Source organism: Thalassophryne amazonica, chromosome 11 (assembly GCF_902500255.1).
Source record: "Thalassophryne amazonica chromosome 11, fThaAma1.1, whole genome shotgun sequence".
Lineage (NCBI taxonomy): Eukaryota > Metazoa > Chordata > Actinopteri > Batrachoidiformes > Batrachoididae > Thalassophryne > Thalassophryne amazonica.
In genome coordinates, this window is record NC_047113.1 from 69,962,950 (window position 1) to 69,980,173 (window position 17,224).

Below are 17,224 nucleotides of genomic sequence, written 5' to 3' on the forward strand. Positions count from 1 at the left end.
TGAGGGCCAGAATTTCTGCTGATTGGCAGGTGTTCAAATACTTATTTGCAGCAGTAATATACAAATAAATAATCAAAAAATCATACATTGTGATTTCCGGATTTTTTACTTTTTTTTTAGATTATGTCTCTCACAGTGGACATGCACCTAAGATGAAAATTTCAGACCCCTCCATGATTTCTAAGTAGAGCCCGACTGATATATCGGCCGGACCGATATAAGCCCTTTTCAAAGGACTCACTATCGGCCAAAATTTTGTCTATAGAACGCTGATAATTTCTCATAAACAGAACAGTTACTGAAATAATGTTTGTGTCACAAATATAAAATGTCCTTGCACCGTTTGTCCAGTAGATGGAGGTCTGACTCCATTCAACTGAGAGCTGCTTACACACCTGCTTAAATGTGTTCAGCACCGGCCCCTGTAGTTCGCCGTCACACTGCACTGATCGGCTGACAAAAGGATACAAGTGGCAATATTAAGAGTACCTGAAACTAAAGGGGGCTTGTGAATAAATTAATTTATGTTTACATAATGAAAAATATCCTGCCAGTCCTATCGTCTGTTTGATTTGCACCCAAAGGGACAAAGAATGAAGGGTGAATGTTTCAAGATTTGTTTAATAACTTTTGTAGAGTTGAGGGGTTTATTTTTGTAATGTTATTTATCTTTTCCTTAGAGATCAATGCAACTTTTCACAGATTTTTTTGTACTAGACAGATCTTTGTTACTGTTCTTGAAAATTGCACAAACATACGACAGGGTCTTGTGAAAAGAATTCTATTTTACTGATATATGATAGTTTTCTCACATGTTATATCAGGGTCCATGTTTTCTTGTTAAAATGTTCTACCAGCACTAAAACGAACTTCTGCTTGCACTAAGGTTGTTTGAAAGTTTTTTGTTCTTGAAAGTTGCAGAATAGAAAAATAAAGGAGTGTTGTGAAAATAATGTTTCTTTCCTCTCACAATTACTTGTCTGCAACTGAAAAAGTTTATCTACCTGTAATATAACCTATATCTAAGTTGCAGCAACAAGAGGTACAAGATCAGATGTATTTCACAACTTTTTAAGGATATGTATTTGCTAATTTCACAAAGGTTTAATTCTTGATTGCATTTTTTTGAACTTGAAAATTCTTCTCTGTTATAAAGGTAATCAATATGAGGACAAAGCTTCAGCTTTTAGCTCATACCTTTTTTGTTAAGGGTCCAAAAAAGAACATTTTATTCATTTAAAAAAAAAAAAGAAATCTTCTGATTTATCAGCTATCGGAAAATCAGCCGATTTATCGATTATCGCCATTTTTTTTTCATCCAAATATCGTTATTGGCATCGGCCTCAAAAAATCCATATCGGTCGGGCTCTATTTCTAAGTGGGAGAACTTGCAAAATAGCAGGGTGGTGTTCCATTCTCATTCAGAGCATGCACTCAGACAATAAAGATCCACATCCCTGTACACAAGGACGAAAAGGATATTATAAAGTGGAGGACGCATCCATCATGAATATGAGGTAGTGGGCATTGATCCAGAAAGAACCAACATTCCATGAGAGCTGGATTTTCTTTTGAAGCCATGTGGCATTGCATTTGTGATCAATTAGTCTTGTGACACAAACTTCCAAAATGTTACCAACATCACCTGACCTGCACCAAGGTAGAATTTTTTTTTCACTCAATTTGTTTGTCTGTTTGACTTTTTTGCAGGATTATTAAAAAAAAAAAATCTATCAAACTAATATTTAAGGAATTTGTTGACTTATTATAATGTGAGTCAAAGAAGAGCTTTTTTCCCTTTGTGAACAGATTCATATAACAAGATGCATCTGGGACTTTTTTGTCGCACTTTGACTTATAGCAGAATAATTCAAAAACTGCAAAACAATTTTGGTGAAGCTTGGCAGCAAGTTTCACTAACAGGCAACAGAAAAGTTTCAATTTTGGATTGGATCCAGATATCACAGATAATCTTACATTTTTCATCACTTTATTGTAAAATAGGGTGGTTTGAGACATTTTCCACAATTTCTCAAAAAGTACAAAAGTAATTTTTTTTTTTTTAACTTGGATGTAGGGGTAGGGCAGGGACCAAGAAAAAAAAAATACATTGAATTTTGGAGTTGATCCAGAAAATGGTGTAGATTCAGGAGTTTGGGTTTGTTTCTGTTAAAATGTAGTAATAATAATAATAAAAAAATCTTCAGTTTCTCAAAAAGGCAATGTAATTTCAACACTGAAGATTTAGCACAGTACAACTGGTTTTGACATATCTATGGTATAATTAAAATATATATTGACAGGCACACCATTCTGTGTCACATTCCGTGTCATTCATGTTACTTCCTTGTTTTATTTTGATAGTCCCTTCCTGATTGTTTCTGTAGAATTCTTGTGTTCGTTTTAAGCTTTTTCTGAGTTCCATGGTTACTCTCCAGCGTATTTAAGCCTATCTCTCTGTCTATTCTTTGCCAGATTATCTTGGTGTCCGTTGTGACTTTTGGTGCCTGACCTTGGTTTTTGTCGTTTAGTCTGTTCCCTTGTACTCTGGTATGTTGTGACTACTTGCCTGTTTTAGAGACTTTCATCAGTGTTTTGCCCCTCATGGAACTGGATGCCATGATGGAAAATCTTGTACCCCGCCCACCCCCCCAAAAAAGTTATTACTGTCATTCTCCAGACCAGACTGGTTGTCTGCCTGGGTGGTTGCCATCCAAGGCCAAAGGCAGTTCTGTTGATGTTGTGAATGTGATGAAGTGCAGAATCAATGCATGCTCCCAGACCCTAACACGTGTATGAAAATTCACAGGATTATATGCACAAAATATCACACATAACTTTGTGTTTCTGCAAACACCCCTCATGCAATGCAAGAGAACATGACAATTTTCTACACTTGGCACAAACACAAACTCGGATCCCAGCACAATTTAAAGGTTCTTCACAGATTTCTGCAGAATTTCATAAACATGCTATGTGCAAGATAGTCCAACTGAAACAAAATCACAACATTCTTTCAAAAATGAAATTTAAAATTTGACCTTTACCTTTCCATTTGATTCAACAAAAACTTAATCAGTGTAAATTCTCCTTCATTTCCCGGTTAAAATAGACTGACAGGAAAGTGAATAGATTTTAGTGGACAAGCTGACCTTGGCATCAACTGATGGAGCTAAGCGGCACCGTTGGACAGTTTTGTCCTTGTTGCTGTGTTTTACTTGTGGCAATGTGAAAGCTGCAGAGGCTTTGTCAAACAATCAGTGATTCCAGCAACAGTCCAACAGGTCCACAGCCAATCAGCAACCCGGACACGCAATCAATGGAAAAATACGACACAAGATTTAATTTATTGTTCTAAAGCGTTTCAGTTGACAATAATAATAAGGACAAACAAGAAGAATAAGAAAAATGCTCTGTGTGCGTGTGTCTACATGTGAGTGAGGTGCATTCAAAATGTATCTGACCTTATTGTATCCCATGGAAACAAATGAAGCATGTGAGTTATTTGGTGGGGAGGTGTAAGGAACCTTCTTGTGTGTGCATGAAATTTTTCCCACCTGCTGAGCGCATCACTCGCTAGCAGTCAGCCTTGAACACATATACTGAGCACCCATCAAATTCTCATTTGCTATAACATAACAGAATGACTTGAGCAAAGGTATTGCATCAAATTTTGCCTAAAGCTTGGTGAGACCCAATGGGAATCCATTTGCAAGACTTATTTGCGTAACGCAAATAAGATTGGTTTAACTGCTTCAAAAATGGCCGCACATCAGTGGAGACGGATGCACGTTCCGTTAGGCCATCAACAAGCTGAAATGACCAAGTGATTGACAGAATACGGACTTTGGTCATGGATGACCATCATGTCACCATCCAAAAACTTGCAGATGAGGTCTGGAAAAGCACATGTTCAGGGGGTGTCAGTGAAATTCATGCCGAAGTTGCTAACGGTGGAGTAAGAGCAACTGGGTCTGGAAGTCTCACAGGACTTGCTTTAATGCACGAACAGTGACCCCCAACTTCCTGAACACCACCATCACTGGTGATGACCCGGAAAGGAAATTTTAGTCATTGCAGTGGAAACATCAAATGTCACAGAGACCAAAGAAAAGCACGGCAGGTGTGCAGCAATGTCAAACTCATATTGACCATTTTGTTTGACTCACAAGGGGTGGTGCATCATGAGTTCACACCAAAAGGCCAAAATATTAATACAGAGTATTATCGTGATGTCCTATGTTGCCTTTGTGATGCCGCGTGCTGCAAGTGACCAGATCTGTGGATGGTGAAAAGTTGGCAGCTCCATCGTGATAATGCACCCGCCCAATCTGCTCAACTGATTCAAGCTTTCCTGACATGGCTCCCTTTGGTTTTTGGCTGTTCCCCAAGATCAAAACAACACTAAAGGGGACTCTATTTAAGGCACAAGAAGACATCATGCTGAACGCAGAAGCCCAGCTGGACTCTATTCTGAAAGAGGCCTTCCGGAAATGCATCCAACAATAGCAGAACCACTGGGAGAAGTGTGTGTGTGTGTGTGTGTGTGTGTGTGTGTGTGTGTGTGTGTGTGTGTGTGTGTGTGTGTGTGTGTGTGTGTGTGTGTGTGTGTGTGTGTGTGTGTGTTTGCAGTCCCAAAGAGAATACTTCAAAGGGCATTACAATTTCAGACCCAAAGGTAATTGTATTTTTCGCAGCCAAAGGTTGGATACTTCTTGAATGCACCTATGTTGAATTCATTATGAAGTCATTCATACCAATCAATCATAAATATTTTACTGATCAATATATGCTTTACCTGCGACAGACTGGTGTTCTGTTCAGGGTGTACCCCGCCTGGAATAAGCAGTTGAAGATGAGTGAATGAATATACGAGGTCTGTCCATAAAGTATCGTACCTTTTTATTTTTTTTTAAATTACGAGGGCTGTCCGTAAAGTATAGGTCCTTTTTATTTTTTTCAAAAACTATATGGATTTCATTCATATGTTTTTACGTCAGACATGCTTGAACCCTCGTGCGCATGCGTGAGTTTTTCCATGCCTGTCGGTGACGTCATTCGCCTGTGAGCACTCCTTGTGGGAGGAGTCGTCCAGCCCCTCGTCGGAATTCCTTTGTCTGAGAAGTTGCTGAGAGACTGGCGCTTTGTTTGATCAAAATTTTTTCTAAACCTGTGAGACACATCGAAGTGGACATGGTTCGAAAAATTAAGCTGGTTTCAGTGAAAATTTTAACAGCTGGTGAGAGATTTTGAGGTGATTCTGTCGCTTTAAGGACTTTTCACAATGCGAGACGTCGCGCAGCGCTCTCAGGCAGCGTCATCAGCCTGTTTCAAGCTTAAAACCTCCACATTTCAGGCTCTATTGATCCAGGACGTCGTGCGAGAACAGAGATGTTTCAGAAGAAGTCGGTTTCAGCATTTTATCTGGATATTCCACTGTTAAAGGAGATTTTTTTAATGAAAGACGTGCGGACGGGTCCGCGCGTCGGGACGCAGCCGACGCGGCGTGGCGGCACAGGAAAAACACCTCCGTGTTGATAACCATTTGTTAAAATCCAGTTGGCTTTTGATGGCTTTCAGTGGAGTGAGTATATGAGAAATTGTTTATCAGCTGGAGATGTTCCAACTTGTCCTCAAGGCTTCCAACAGAGGTGTTTTTCCTGTGACGGAGCGTCGCGGCGGCTGCGAGCCGACGCTGCAATCCACCCGCACGTCTTTCATTAAAAAAATCTCCTTTAACAGTGGAATATCCAGATAAAATGCTGAAACCGACTTCTTCTGAAACTTCTCTGTTCTCTCACGATGTCCTGGATCAATAGAGCCCGAAATGTGGAGGTTTTAAACTTGAAACAGGCTGATGACGCTGCCTGAGAGCGCTGCACGACGTCTCGCACTGTGAAAAGTCCTTAAAGCGACAGAATCACCTCAAAATCTCTCACCAGCTGTTAAAATTTTCACTGAAAACCAGCTTAATTTTTCGAACCATGTCCACTTCGATGTGTCTCACAGGTTTAGAAAAATTTTGATCAAACAAAGCGCCAGTCTCTCAGCAACTTCTCAGACAAAGGAATTCCGACGAGGGGCTGGACGACTCCTCCCACCAGGAGTGCTCACAGGCGAATGACGTCACCGACAGGCATGGAAAAACTCACGCATGCGCACGAGGGTTCAAGCATGTCTGACGTAAAAACATATGAATGAAATCCATATAGTTTTTGAAAAAAAATAAAAAGGACCTATACTTTACGGACAGACCTCGTATATGGATTTGATTCATATGTTTTCACGTCAGACAAGCTTGAACCCTTGTGCGCATGCGTGAGTTTTTCCACGCCTGTCGGTGACCTCATTCGCCTGTGAGCACGCCTTATGGAAGGAGTGGTCCCGCCCCGTCGTCGGATTTTCATTGTCTGGAAATGGCGGAATGATTTGGGGTTTTTTTCCATCAGAATTTTTTCAGAAGCTGTTAGGGACTGGCACCTGGAAACCATTCGAAAAATTTGTCTGGCTTTCGGTAAAAATTTTACGGGCTTCACAGAGAATAAGGTCTGTTAGTACAGCTTTAAGGACCCCTTTAAGGACGCTCGGCGCACCGCGCTCCGAGCTGCGGCACAAGCCACAGGACCATTTCTAAGCTGATGGCTCTGTGGATACGAGACCGTCGTGTGCTCTTTCTCTGGTTATCACAAGAGCTGGACATCAGTCATTTTCTGGCAGATTTCACTTTTAACAAGAGATTTTGTCATGGAAAGCCGCGCGGAGGCTTCGCGCGTCACGACCGATTTGCTTTGGAAGCGAGACAAAGGAACACCTCCATTTCGGCGTGTCAGAGGACAAGCCTGGACATGTCTATCTCGGCTTTCAATGCTTACCAGTCCAGTAAGTATCAGTGAAATTGTGGAGAGCTGGACATGTCCAAACTTGTCCTCTGACACACCGAAATGGAGGTATTCCTTTGTCTCGCTTCCAAAGCGAATCGGTCTTTACGCACGAAGCCTCCACGTGGCTTTCCATGACAAAATCTCTTGTTAAAAGTGAAATCTGCCAGAAAATGGCTAATGTCCAGCTCTTGTGATAACCAGAGAAAGAGCACACGACGGTCTCGTATCCACAGAGCCATCCGTTTAGAAATGGTCCGGTGGCTTGTGCCGCATCATCGCAGCTCGGAGTGCGGCGCACTGAGCGTCCTTAAAGGGGTCCTTAAAGCTGTACTAACAGACCTTATTGTCTGTGAAGTCCGTAAAATTTTCACTGAAAGCCAAATAAATTTTTCGAATGGTTTCCAGGTGCCAGTTTCTAACAGCTTCTGAAAAAATTCTGATGGAAAAAAACCCCAAATCATTGCTCCATTTCCAGACAATGAAAATCCGACGACGGGGCGGGACCACTCCTTCCACAAGGCGTGCTCACAGGCGAATGACGTCACCGACAGGCGTGGAAAAACTCACGCATGCGCACAAGGGTTCAAGCTTGTCTGACGTGAAAACATATGAATCAAATCCATATAGTTTAAAAAAAAATAAAAAAGGTATAATACTTTATGGACAGACCTCGTATGCTTTAGATCATCCATCTGGGCTTCTTGGTTGTTGAGATATACAAAAAAATGTGTTTTTCATACCTTGTTTTTTTAACCTTGACATTTGACATGTGACCAAACTACTCTAACATGTTCCCACCAAGGTTGATACATTTAGGCTTCTTGGTGATTGATATAAAAAAAAGGAATACATGGCCTGAAATCACATTTTTTTTAAACATGACCTTCGATCTTAACCAAAATACTCCAAAAATATAATCATGTGCAGATATCTATCCAGGTAATATTTTCACAAAGCTTGAAGGAAATCTGTCCAGCTGTTTTTGACTTATCTTGCCCAAACACACACACACCCACCAGTAAGAACAATACCCTCAGGACTTTGCTTAAGTACAAGGTGGTGGTGGTGGTAGTAGTAGCAGTAGTAGTAGTAGTAGTAGCAGTAGTGCCAGCAATATAAATTAGTAGAATAAAGGATAGCTTTATATATTTATAAAGATTTGACGTCAAGTTTCACTTGTATTGTCATCACAGTTTCCTCTCCTTCGGTTCAATCAAAACGTCTTAAGCCAAAAGCAAAGAGGCCTTTGTGCCGTCATCGTCATCAAAACACTGATGCAACAAACGCAAAGCAAAGTCCTAACCTGTGGCTGCACGTCTCTCTGCAACAAGGGAAAAGTAAGTAACAAGAGGTGACACGCGCACGGCGAGAGGAGCAATCAGCGGCCACAGTCGGGGGAGGGGGGGCGCAGGAAGAAGATGCCAATATATGCGAAGGCGCACGCACCACTGAACACGCGCGCACAGCCCAAAACGCAAATACAAGCAAAAGCCAGACCGCGCCGTGAACTTCCACTCACCGTGTGGCTTCGTCACCTATCACTGCCGTGCGTGAATCAGACACGGTGGGAGACGACGAGTCGTTACCAGCCGCCGTTCTCCATCCTGCTCCTCTGATCTGAAGCTCAGCTGCTTTCCCCCCTCACTTTTTTTAAAGTTACATCTCGGCAAATTGCCAATTTTTTTATTTTTTTTTTTACCCCTTCTACCCAATTTGATGTGATTTTGGAACCTCCGTGGATCTCCTGATGCCCTTTCGCCTCAGCTCGGGATGGCCAAGATGGAGGCTTGCGTGTACCTGTCATGCAACATGCGCAGAAGCGGCTGCACGCACGCACGCACAGCATCGTCGGTCCCGTCAGCACCACGGACAGCGGCTCTCCGCCTCCTCGGCACCGCCGCCACGAGCGCGCGCTCACAAAGCGCTGGGTCTCTTTCGCGGCAGATGGACGTGACGCGCAGACTGGAGCGCGCTTTGATGTGCCAGAATGTCCACTGACACGTCAGCGTGGATGCATTTTAATAAAACAATCGTGTGTCATAGACCTCCGTTAAATAAAATATGAACATACGGATTTTGAAATGGAAAACAATAGAACCACAGGTCCTCAGAGCTAGGTCCATATGTATTTGGACATTTTGTTAGAATTTAATGATAATAATAAGAATAATACTGACCCTGAGCTCACAGTGCAAACAGACACCTTTTAATATGACGGTAACCGTGGAAAAGCTGCAACACTTTGTGTGTGTGTGTGTGTGTGTGTGTGTCCCTGTTTTTAAGAGACCAAAAGTATTTAGACAATTATGCAACAGTCGAGTTCCGTCACATTTTTAAAAGCTAACTCCTTGGTTGCCTGCAGTCTCTTCTGTTATTTCTGTTTTAATTAGTTTTGATTATTGGCATTAAATTTTTGTATTGTATTATTTTCTGTGAAACGCTTAATTGGTATAGTGTTAACGTGCTGTATCAATAAAATGATGATGATGATGATGGGCTCCAGCCCTTGGTGACCCTTAAATGGAATAATTGCGTTAGGAAAGGGTTTTTTTTTTTATATAGATCTGTCCTCAAATGTAACATCTGTGAATTCATTCATTCACAATTTGTTTATTTGACAGGGACAGTGCATATTAATGGACGTACAATTGTTTATAGACAGTATATATATATATTAAGGTTCCCGGTTCAAATCCCACCCCTGCCACATTTCTCCATGTGAAGTGGAGTTGCATCAGGAAAGGCATCCGGCGTAAAACCTGTGCCAATTCAACATGCAGATCCACCTTGGATTTGCTGTGGCGACCCCAAGTGCAAAACAAGGGAGCAGCCGAAGGGACTTACTTTACTGTATACTTTACTACTGTATACTTTACTAGTATACTTTATATGTATACTTTACTATATATATATATATATATATATATATATATATATATATATATATATATATATATATATACGCCAAAGTGTCCAGGGCAGGAATTGTGGTGAGGACAGGAAGGAAGTGGAGGGCAGCCGATGCAGTCCAGCAGGCAGAATCTCGGCTGAAGCACAAGGCCATCCTCGGTACAGTGGCACAAGGCAGAGCGGGACTTGGGATGTCAACATCAACCCGATATGAGTCTGCCAATTGGAGGGAGAGGCAGAGGCTGGTGCAGGAGGAGGTGCAAGCTTCAGTGGAGGAAGAGTGAAACAGCAGAGCAGTGGCCATGAAGCAGCAAGGAGCCTGGATGAAGTGGGAGCAGGCGATGGAGCGACACATCACCTGGAAGAACATCTGGCAGTGGAACCCCCGGAGGATCAAGTTCTACATCCAAGGGGTTTATGATGTCCTCCCGAGCCCATCTAACCTGTACACCTGGGGCAAAATGGAAACACGTGCATGCACCCTATCCAAGACGGGGACATTGGAGCACATCTTGAACAGCTGCTCCAAGGCACTGAGTGAGGGCCGCTATCGATGGAGGCATGATCAGGTCCTCAAATCCATAGCTAAGGCAATCAGCAAGGGGATTAAGGACAGCCGGTGCACCCAAGCTACAGCCAAAGCCATCCAGTTCGTAAAGGAAGGACAGAAGCCAGAGAAAGCACCAAAGAACTGCTCGGCTGGGTTGCTCTCCACGGCCCGAGACTGGGTGATGACAGTTGACCTGGAGAGGCAGCTGAAAATACCATCGCACATCACCCAGTCCAAACTGAGACCAGACATCATTCTGGTCTCTGAGGCTACAAGGCAACTGGCCATGCTCGAGTTAACAGTTCCGTGGGAAGATAGGATGGAGGAGGCACAGTAGAGAAAGAGGGAGAAGTACCAGGAGCTGGTGGAGGACTGTCGAAGGAATGGCTGGAGGACCAGATGCATGCCAGTAGAGGTGGGGAGCCAGGGATTTGCCAGCCACTCCCTGAGCAAGGCCTACGGCACACTAGGTATAACAGGTGCCATTCGAAAGAGAGCCATTAACAGCAACGCAGAGGCTGTGGAGAAAGCATCCAGATGGCTCTGGCTGAAGAGGGGAGAGAGGTGGGGGGAGTAGAATGCCACTTGGACACAGGCCCAGGTTTGATCAGCCCCGGTTGGGTCGCCTGAATGAGGGTGTCTGTTGTGAGACCCGAAACACCCAGTGACTCCAGGAAACAACACTGATGATGTGTCCGTTAGTGCATCAGGGGATGTTTGCAAAACTATATATATATATATATATATATATATATATATATATATATATATATATATATATATATATATATATATATATATATATAGGGTATCCCAAAAAAAATATACAACATTTAAAACATTTGATTTGACCCTTAAATGCTACAAACTTAATCACTTATGTTTCTTTTTTACTTGCAGAGACCCTGTAGTTTATGTCGATGCACTGAAGGAAAACATCTGCCGAGAAATCCGAAACGTTCCTCGGGACACTTTCCCAAAGGCATTGTAGGCCATAATTGGCTAACGCGGGGCCTACATTGAACATGTTGTCTAAGAGGCTGACAAAATGCAGGGCCAATATTGACATTGGTATGAAAAACTTCAACCTTTCAGCTTTCTATCCAGCCATAAATTTATTTCCTAGACATATGTTTTTTTCCCTTCACATCTCTTCCTGTTCCCCCATCACACACCCCATCCCGGCCACCGCTCACGCCACCCCTTCCCCTGCGGGGGCTGTGCGTTTTTTAGCTGCAGCAGGTCCACGTTCCCACCAAGCTGGCGGTGGCGTGACTCCAGTTGCAGCGGCTACCACACACTCACATCGCCTCCATTTGGAAAACGGACTGTTTCAAGTTTAGTGCACATAAAACAATGTCAAATGTATATGTGTTGTCTTAATTCTGATGTGTGCCATTATTATGGTAAACAAGTAATAATTGTGGATTAATTGCTGTTTGTCTGTGGAATGTGAGTGTGGAAATCTCGTTATTGTAATGACAATGATAATAAAGCTATCTATCCATATGCTTTGAACATTTTCTTTGCTGATAAAATGATAAAATGATAAAATGTTGGGACACCTATATATATATATATATATATATATATATATATATATAGCACACAATTTAACATAAACATGCCAGATCCGTAGTTCCCAGACATAATATAAAACGCAGAGCATTTAACAAGCATAAAAACACATTGATAATTTACAATATAATACAGTGTCATATTTTAATATAACCAAGAGCCATATAAAGGAGGAGTTATCTGTTCCGGTCAAGATGGGGGTTAAGATGCTGTTGTCTCAGTAGTGCAGGCATAAGTGCAGGAAAGTACTGAGGTAGAATTCAGTTGTAGGTGTGTAATGTTACAGTCAGTTTTATTATAAGATGCTGAATTAAAGTGCTTTGTCACGATAGTAAAGTGCTAGATACAGCTGCAGTATCTCTTTAAAGTGCTGGTGTGCATAAGGTTACCTATGTATTGTTGTGTGCGTGTATATGAAAGTATACTGTTTCTGCATGTCTTTGACTAGTAATGATTACAGGTTTGGTTATCTTTCAGCCATGTTTTAAGCTGTGTCTTGAATAAAGGAAATGTGGGGCTGAACCTGATTGTCGTTGGCAGAGTATTCTATGTGCTACTCCCTCTAATAGAGAGTACGTTTTTGACCAAAGGCAGTTTTTCTAAATTTGATCTCGCAATCACCCCTTGCGGAGGATCTGGTGTTAATTTCATTGTTACTTTTCCTTTTAATATAGTTCCTCAGAGGAGGTGGGGCCAAATTGTATAGGGACCTGTAAACAACACAACACATTTTAAAGAGCATGAAATTCTCAAAACTTAAAAGTTTATATTTTTCTACAATTGGACAGTGATGAGAAATCTTTTTTTGTGCAATATTTTTACGGCTTTTTTTTTTTTGTACAATTGTTGGATTGGTTTCAGTACAGTTGTTCCTGCAAAGGACAATGTTGTAATGCAATACTCTATATGTGACAAGATCATAGTGTAAGTAAGATTTAGCCGCATCTATTGTAATAAACAGTCTTATCTGTTTAAAATTAGATAGACTGAACGTTACAGTGTTAGTTACCTTTTTGATGTGTTTTTTGAATATAAGATTTGGGTCTAATATCACTCCAAGATATTTGAATTGGTTCACAGGCTCCAGTTCTTTCCCTTCCAAGAAAACATGGGATCTGGCTAACTTAGTTGGTCTTTTGGTGAACATCATACATACAGTTTTTTTGGTGTTCAGCAGAAGACAATTTTATGTAGCCATTTGTGTATTTTACATGGTGCATTTGTGAGGTCTATAGATATTTTGTCACTCTTTCCCTGGGTAAAGATTACTGCGTCATCTGCATACATTTGCGTATGTAGTTCAGAGCACACATCGGGAAGATTATTTATATACAGAGAGAATAATAGAGGGGCTAATATTGAGCCTTGCGGAAGATCAACATAACTAGGGAGATAAGAGGATGTGGCACCATCCACAACAACACGCTGCTTTCTATTCAAGAGATAACATTGAAACCATTGAATAGTATCCTCCAAAAAATTAACATGTGAAAGTTTAGTGAAGAGAGCTTGACGGTTAACTGTGTCAAATGCTTTCTTTAAATCTAAAAATATGGCTCCTACACAGGGGTTGTTACCGAGTAGATGTTTAATCTTTTCGATAAAAAATAAAAATAAGTTTTACTAAATTTTTTCAGCAAATTTTATTAAATGATGTGTTGACCTATTTAGTGCAATATCACATCTCAGACTCCTAAATATAACTAGGTCCCAGTATGTTGTACAGGAGGTTAAATGATCTCTGTCTGGACTTCTCTGCATGATCACTCACTCACTCACTCATCTTCAACCACTTAGTCCAATTAAGGGTCGCGGGGAGCTGGAGCCTATCCCAGCTGTCATAGAGTGCGAGGTGGGGTGCACCCTGGACAGGACGCCAGTCTGTCACAGGGCCACATATAGACAAACAAACACATTCACACCTACAGACAATTTAAAGATTCCAATCCACCTAACCTGCATGTCTTTGGATGTGGGAGGAAGCTGGAACACCCGGAAAGAATCCACGCAAACACGGGGAGAACACACAATGTTTTTGTTTGTTTTTGTTGCTGTTTTTTTTTTCTTTTTTTTTTTCAATTCTCTCCAAAGGTTTCTCAAGTTGTTGTGTATACAACCAATGATTCATCCATTGGATGTGGGTAAAAAAAATAAAAATGAATAAATGAATCTTCCTTAGAAGGAAGCATCAGTAAGAAACTGGATGTCTAGAAACTTCCTACTTTTAAACTCTGATAAGACTGAAATGATGGTTCTTGGTCCAGTGAGACACTAGCATCAATTTGACCAGTTAACACTCAGCTTAGGCTCATGTGTCATACATCACACAGACAAAGTGAGGAACCTTGGGGTAATTTTTGATCCTACATTGTCCTTTGACCTCCCATTAGAAATATTATGAGGACTGCTTTCTTCCACCTGTGAAATATAACGAAGATTCATCCCATCCTGTCTATGGCTGATGCTGAGATCCTGATCCATGCATTTATCTCTTCTACATTGGACTACTGCAATGTTCTATTTTCTGGTTTACCACAGTCCAACATTAGGGGTCTCCAATTGGTTCAAAATGCTGCAGCCAGACTTTAGACATGAAGCAGAAAGTCTGACCACATTACACTCTTTTTGGCATCCCTTCACTGGTTTCCTGTCCCAGTGAGACCAGATTTTAAGGTTCTGCTACTAGTCTATAAAATTGTTCATGGACTAGCATCTCCCTACCTAGCTGACCTAATTAAACCCTATGTAGTGGCCCAGGCTTTGCGTTCTCAGGGTGCAGGACTACTTTGTGTCACTCGGGTGAATAAGAAGTCTGCGGGTCACAGAGCTTTCTCTTATCGTGCCTCTGTTCTGTGGAATGATTTCCCTGTGTCAATAAAACAGCCAGACTCTGTGGAGACTTTCAAGTCCAAACTTAAGACGTGCTTATTTTCCCTTTCATATGGCTAGCACACTGGTGTAGTTTTGTTTTACACTTTTTACTCTTTTAATTCATTTTATTAGGAAATGGAGTGTGCCACACCCTCAACTTTACCTAAATTCTGGGTCTTTTAGTGAAGCTTAGGGCTAGTGGCCGGCGATCACTTCAGTATTTCTTCTGTTTTTCTTGTTGATTAATGCTGACAAATTATACTGCATTTCTTGTCCTTCTGATGCCTCATTATGTTTTTTCTCTGTTTAAGGTGCAGCTCCATCCAGAGATGGGCGTTGTATTTGTGCTGTCCTGTGCACCAACAGCATTTCCTGTATATTCGTTTTGTGAATTGTTCTGTGAATTGTTCTATAATTTTTGTCTGTAGCATGGCCCAAGCAAAGGGTCACCCCTTTGAGTCTGGTCTGCTTGAGGTTTCTTCCTCAGAGGGAGTTTTTCCTTACCACTGTTGCTCTGGGGGATAGTAAGGTTAGACCTTACTTGTGTGAAGCGCCTTAAGTCAACTCTTTTGTGAGTTGGCGCTATATAAATGAAAATAAATTGAAAAATAAATTGAAATTGAAACATTGAAAAAGAAAAAAATGGTGTGTTTTTATAAGACACAGATCTTTTGTTCTCAGTGGGGGAAAAAAGGAACTACAAAACATGGTGAGGTGACTTTCCCATGATTCTGATCCCTACAGTATCTCATTCATCACTTTGTCTCCAGTATAATTTTGAGTGTCAAGTGGTTCCATTTGCATACACAGATAAATTAACACCAGATGCACAGAGATTAATGATTTATGTCACGGGACACGACTCTACTGTTACAATCCAGCAACAGCCAGTTCAGCACAAGAATCCTTAGGTATTGTCCAGTAAAGTGTACGTTTGCTGGCTGTTCGCCACGTGCATGATGGACAACAGGATTCCAGAAATATGTTGAGTGGGTTTGAATGAGTGTACTGTGGGATTACCTCTGGTATGCAGAGCCCATTTCTGTGACTATGCTACATGGTTTGTTATTCATATGAAAACAATATTTCTGACAAATGCAAAAAATGCACAAATTGCTACATTTTCTCATTGCATGAAGTAATGTATTTATTTTGTCAATACAAACGGTATTAGCACGTCAGATCTGCATGTTTTATCCTTAACCAAACTCAGTAAGAATTTGATGCCAGTTTTGCAGGATCATGAGTGAGATCAATGAGAAACAAATCATCTTCTCAGATAGCTACATCTGAACATGAATTGAGATTATATCTACGACTGAAAGTCATGGCGTTATCGGATCAAAACAGCACAAATAGTAAATGGAATCATTTTGACTGTGTTGAATGCTTAGTCTCCAAAGAAACCGTCAAAAAAGTCAACATCCATTGAATTCCATGACGTATTACATAACGTACCCATGATTTTGACCCCCGTACAAACTGAAACTGAAATTTGTCACCATTTTTACCTTTTTTACCTATAACTCCATAACATTCAGTAATAGACAGCCAAAACTACCTTTTTGGAATCGTTATGATCAGACAAATAATGTGGTATAGTCTTCAATAAGGTTGGAGCATTTTTAAATTTTGACCTCTGTGTAATCCTTCATTGACCCCTTCCTGGCTACAGCTCCCATCCTGGGATTGCTGTATTACATTTTTGTGTAGGCTATGGTACAATAAGGCTGGATTCGAAGTTTTGTCAGCTTAAATGGTCCCAAAAGCCTGCCTGGCCCATGGATTCAATAAGGTGTGTGTTTGAATTCCAGGCATCATGTTTGGAGGAAACCAGGTGCCATCCCTACAGTGAAGCATGGTGGTGGCAGTATCATGCTGTGGGGATGTTTTTCAGCAGCAGGAACTGGGAGACTAGTCAGAATTGAGGGAAAGATGAATACAGCAATGTACAGAGACATCCTGGATGAAAACCTGTTCCAGAGCACTCTTGTCCTCAAACTGGGGTGACGATTCATCTTTCAGCAGGACAATGAACCTAAGAGAACCTAAAAGACCTAACCTAACCTAAAAGATTTGGAGAAGATCTGTATGGAGGAGTGGACCAAAATCCCTGTTGCAGTGTGTGAAAACTTGGTTAAGAACTACAGGAAACATCTGACCTCTGTAATGGCCAACGTTGGGTAGGATTACATTGAAAGAATACATGTGGATTACATGTATGTATGTGCTGTACATACACTTGGATTACTTGTAATCTGAGTACTTTTGGATTACATTTCAAAGTAATCCTACCCAACCTTGGTAATGGCAGACAAATGTTTCTGTACCAATTGTTAAGATCTGTTTTTCTAGGGGATCAAATACTTATTTCATGCAATAAAATGCAAATCAATTATTTAAAAATCATACAATGTGATTTACTGGATATATA

General features: G+C 41.1%; 1 protein-coding gene and 1 pseudogene across 3 annotated transcripts in view; one reads left to right on the top strand and one right to left on the bottom strand.

Annotated features, from left to right (window-relative positions):
• glrbb (glycine receptor, beta b) overlaps positions 1-8,760 on the bottom strand; it is a 107,506-nt gene extending 98,746 nt beyond the window's left edge. For 2 of the 3 annotated variants that reach the window (XM_034182106.1, XM_034182105.1), the window contains exon 1: positions 8,401-8,758. The gene's annotated coding sequence lies outside the window, so the exon portion shown is untranslated. Of the gene's footprint in view, positions 1-8,400 lie in introns of all 3 variants that reach the window. The other variant, XM_034182107.1, reaches the window with a different exon arrangement.
• The window catches only part of LOC117519696, a 366,295-nt pseudogene extending 355,324 nt beyond the window's left edge, over positions 1-10,971 (top strand).
• The last annotated feature ends 6,253 nt before the right edge of the window (positions 10,972-17,224 follow it).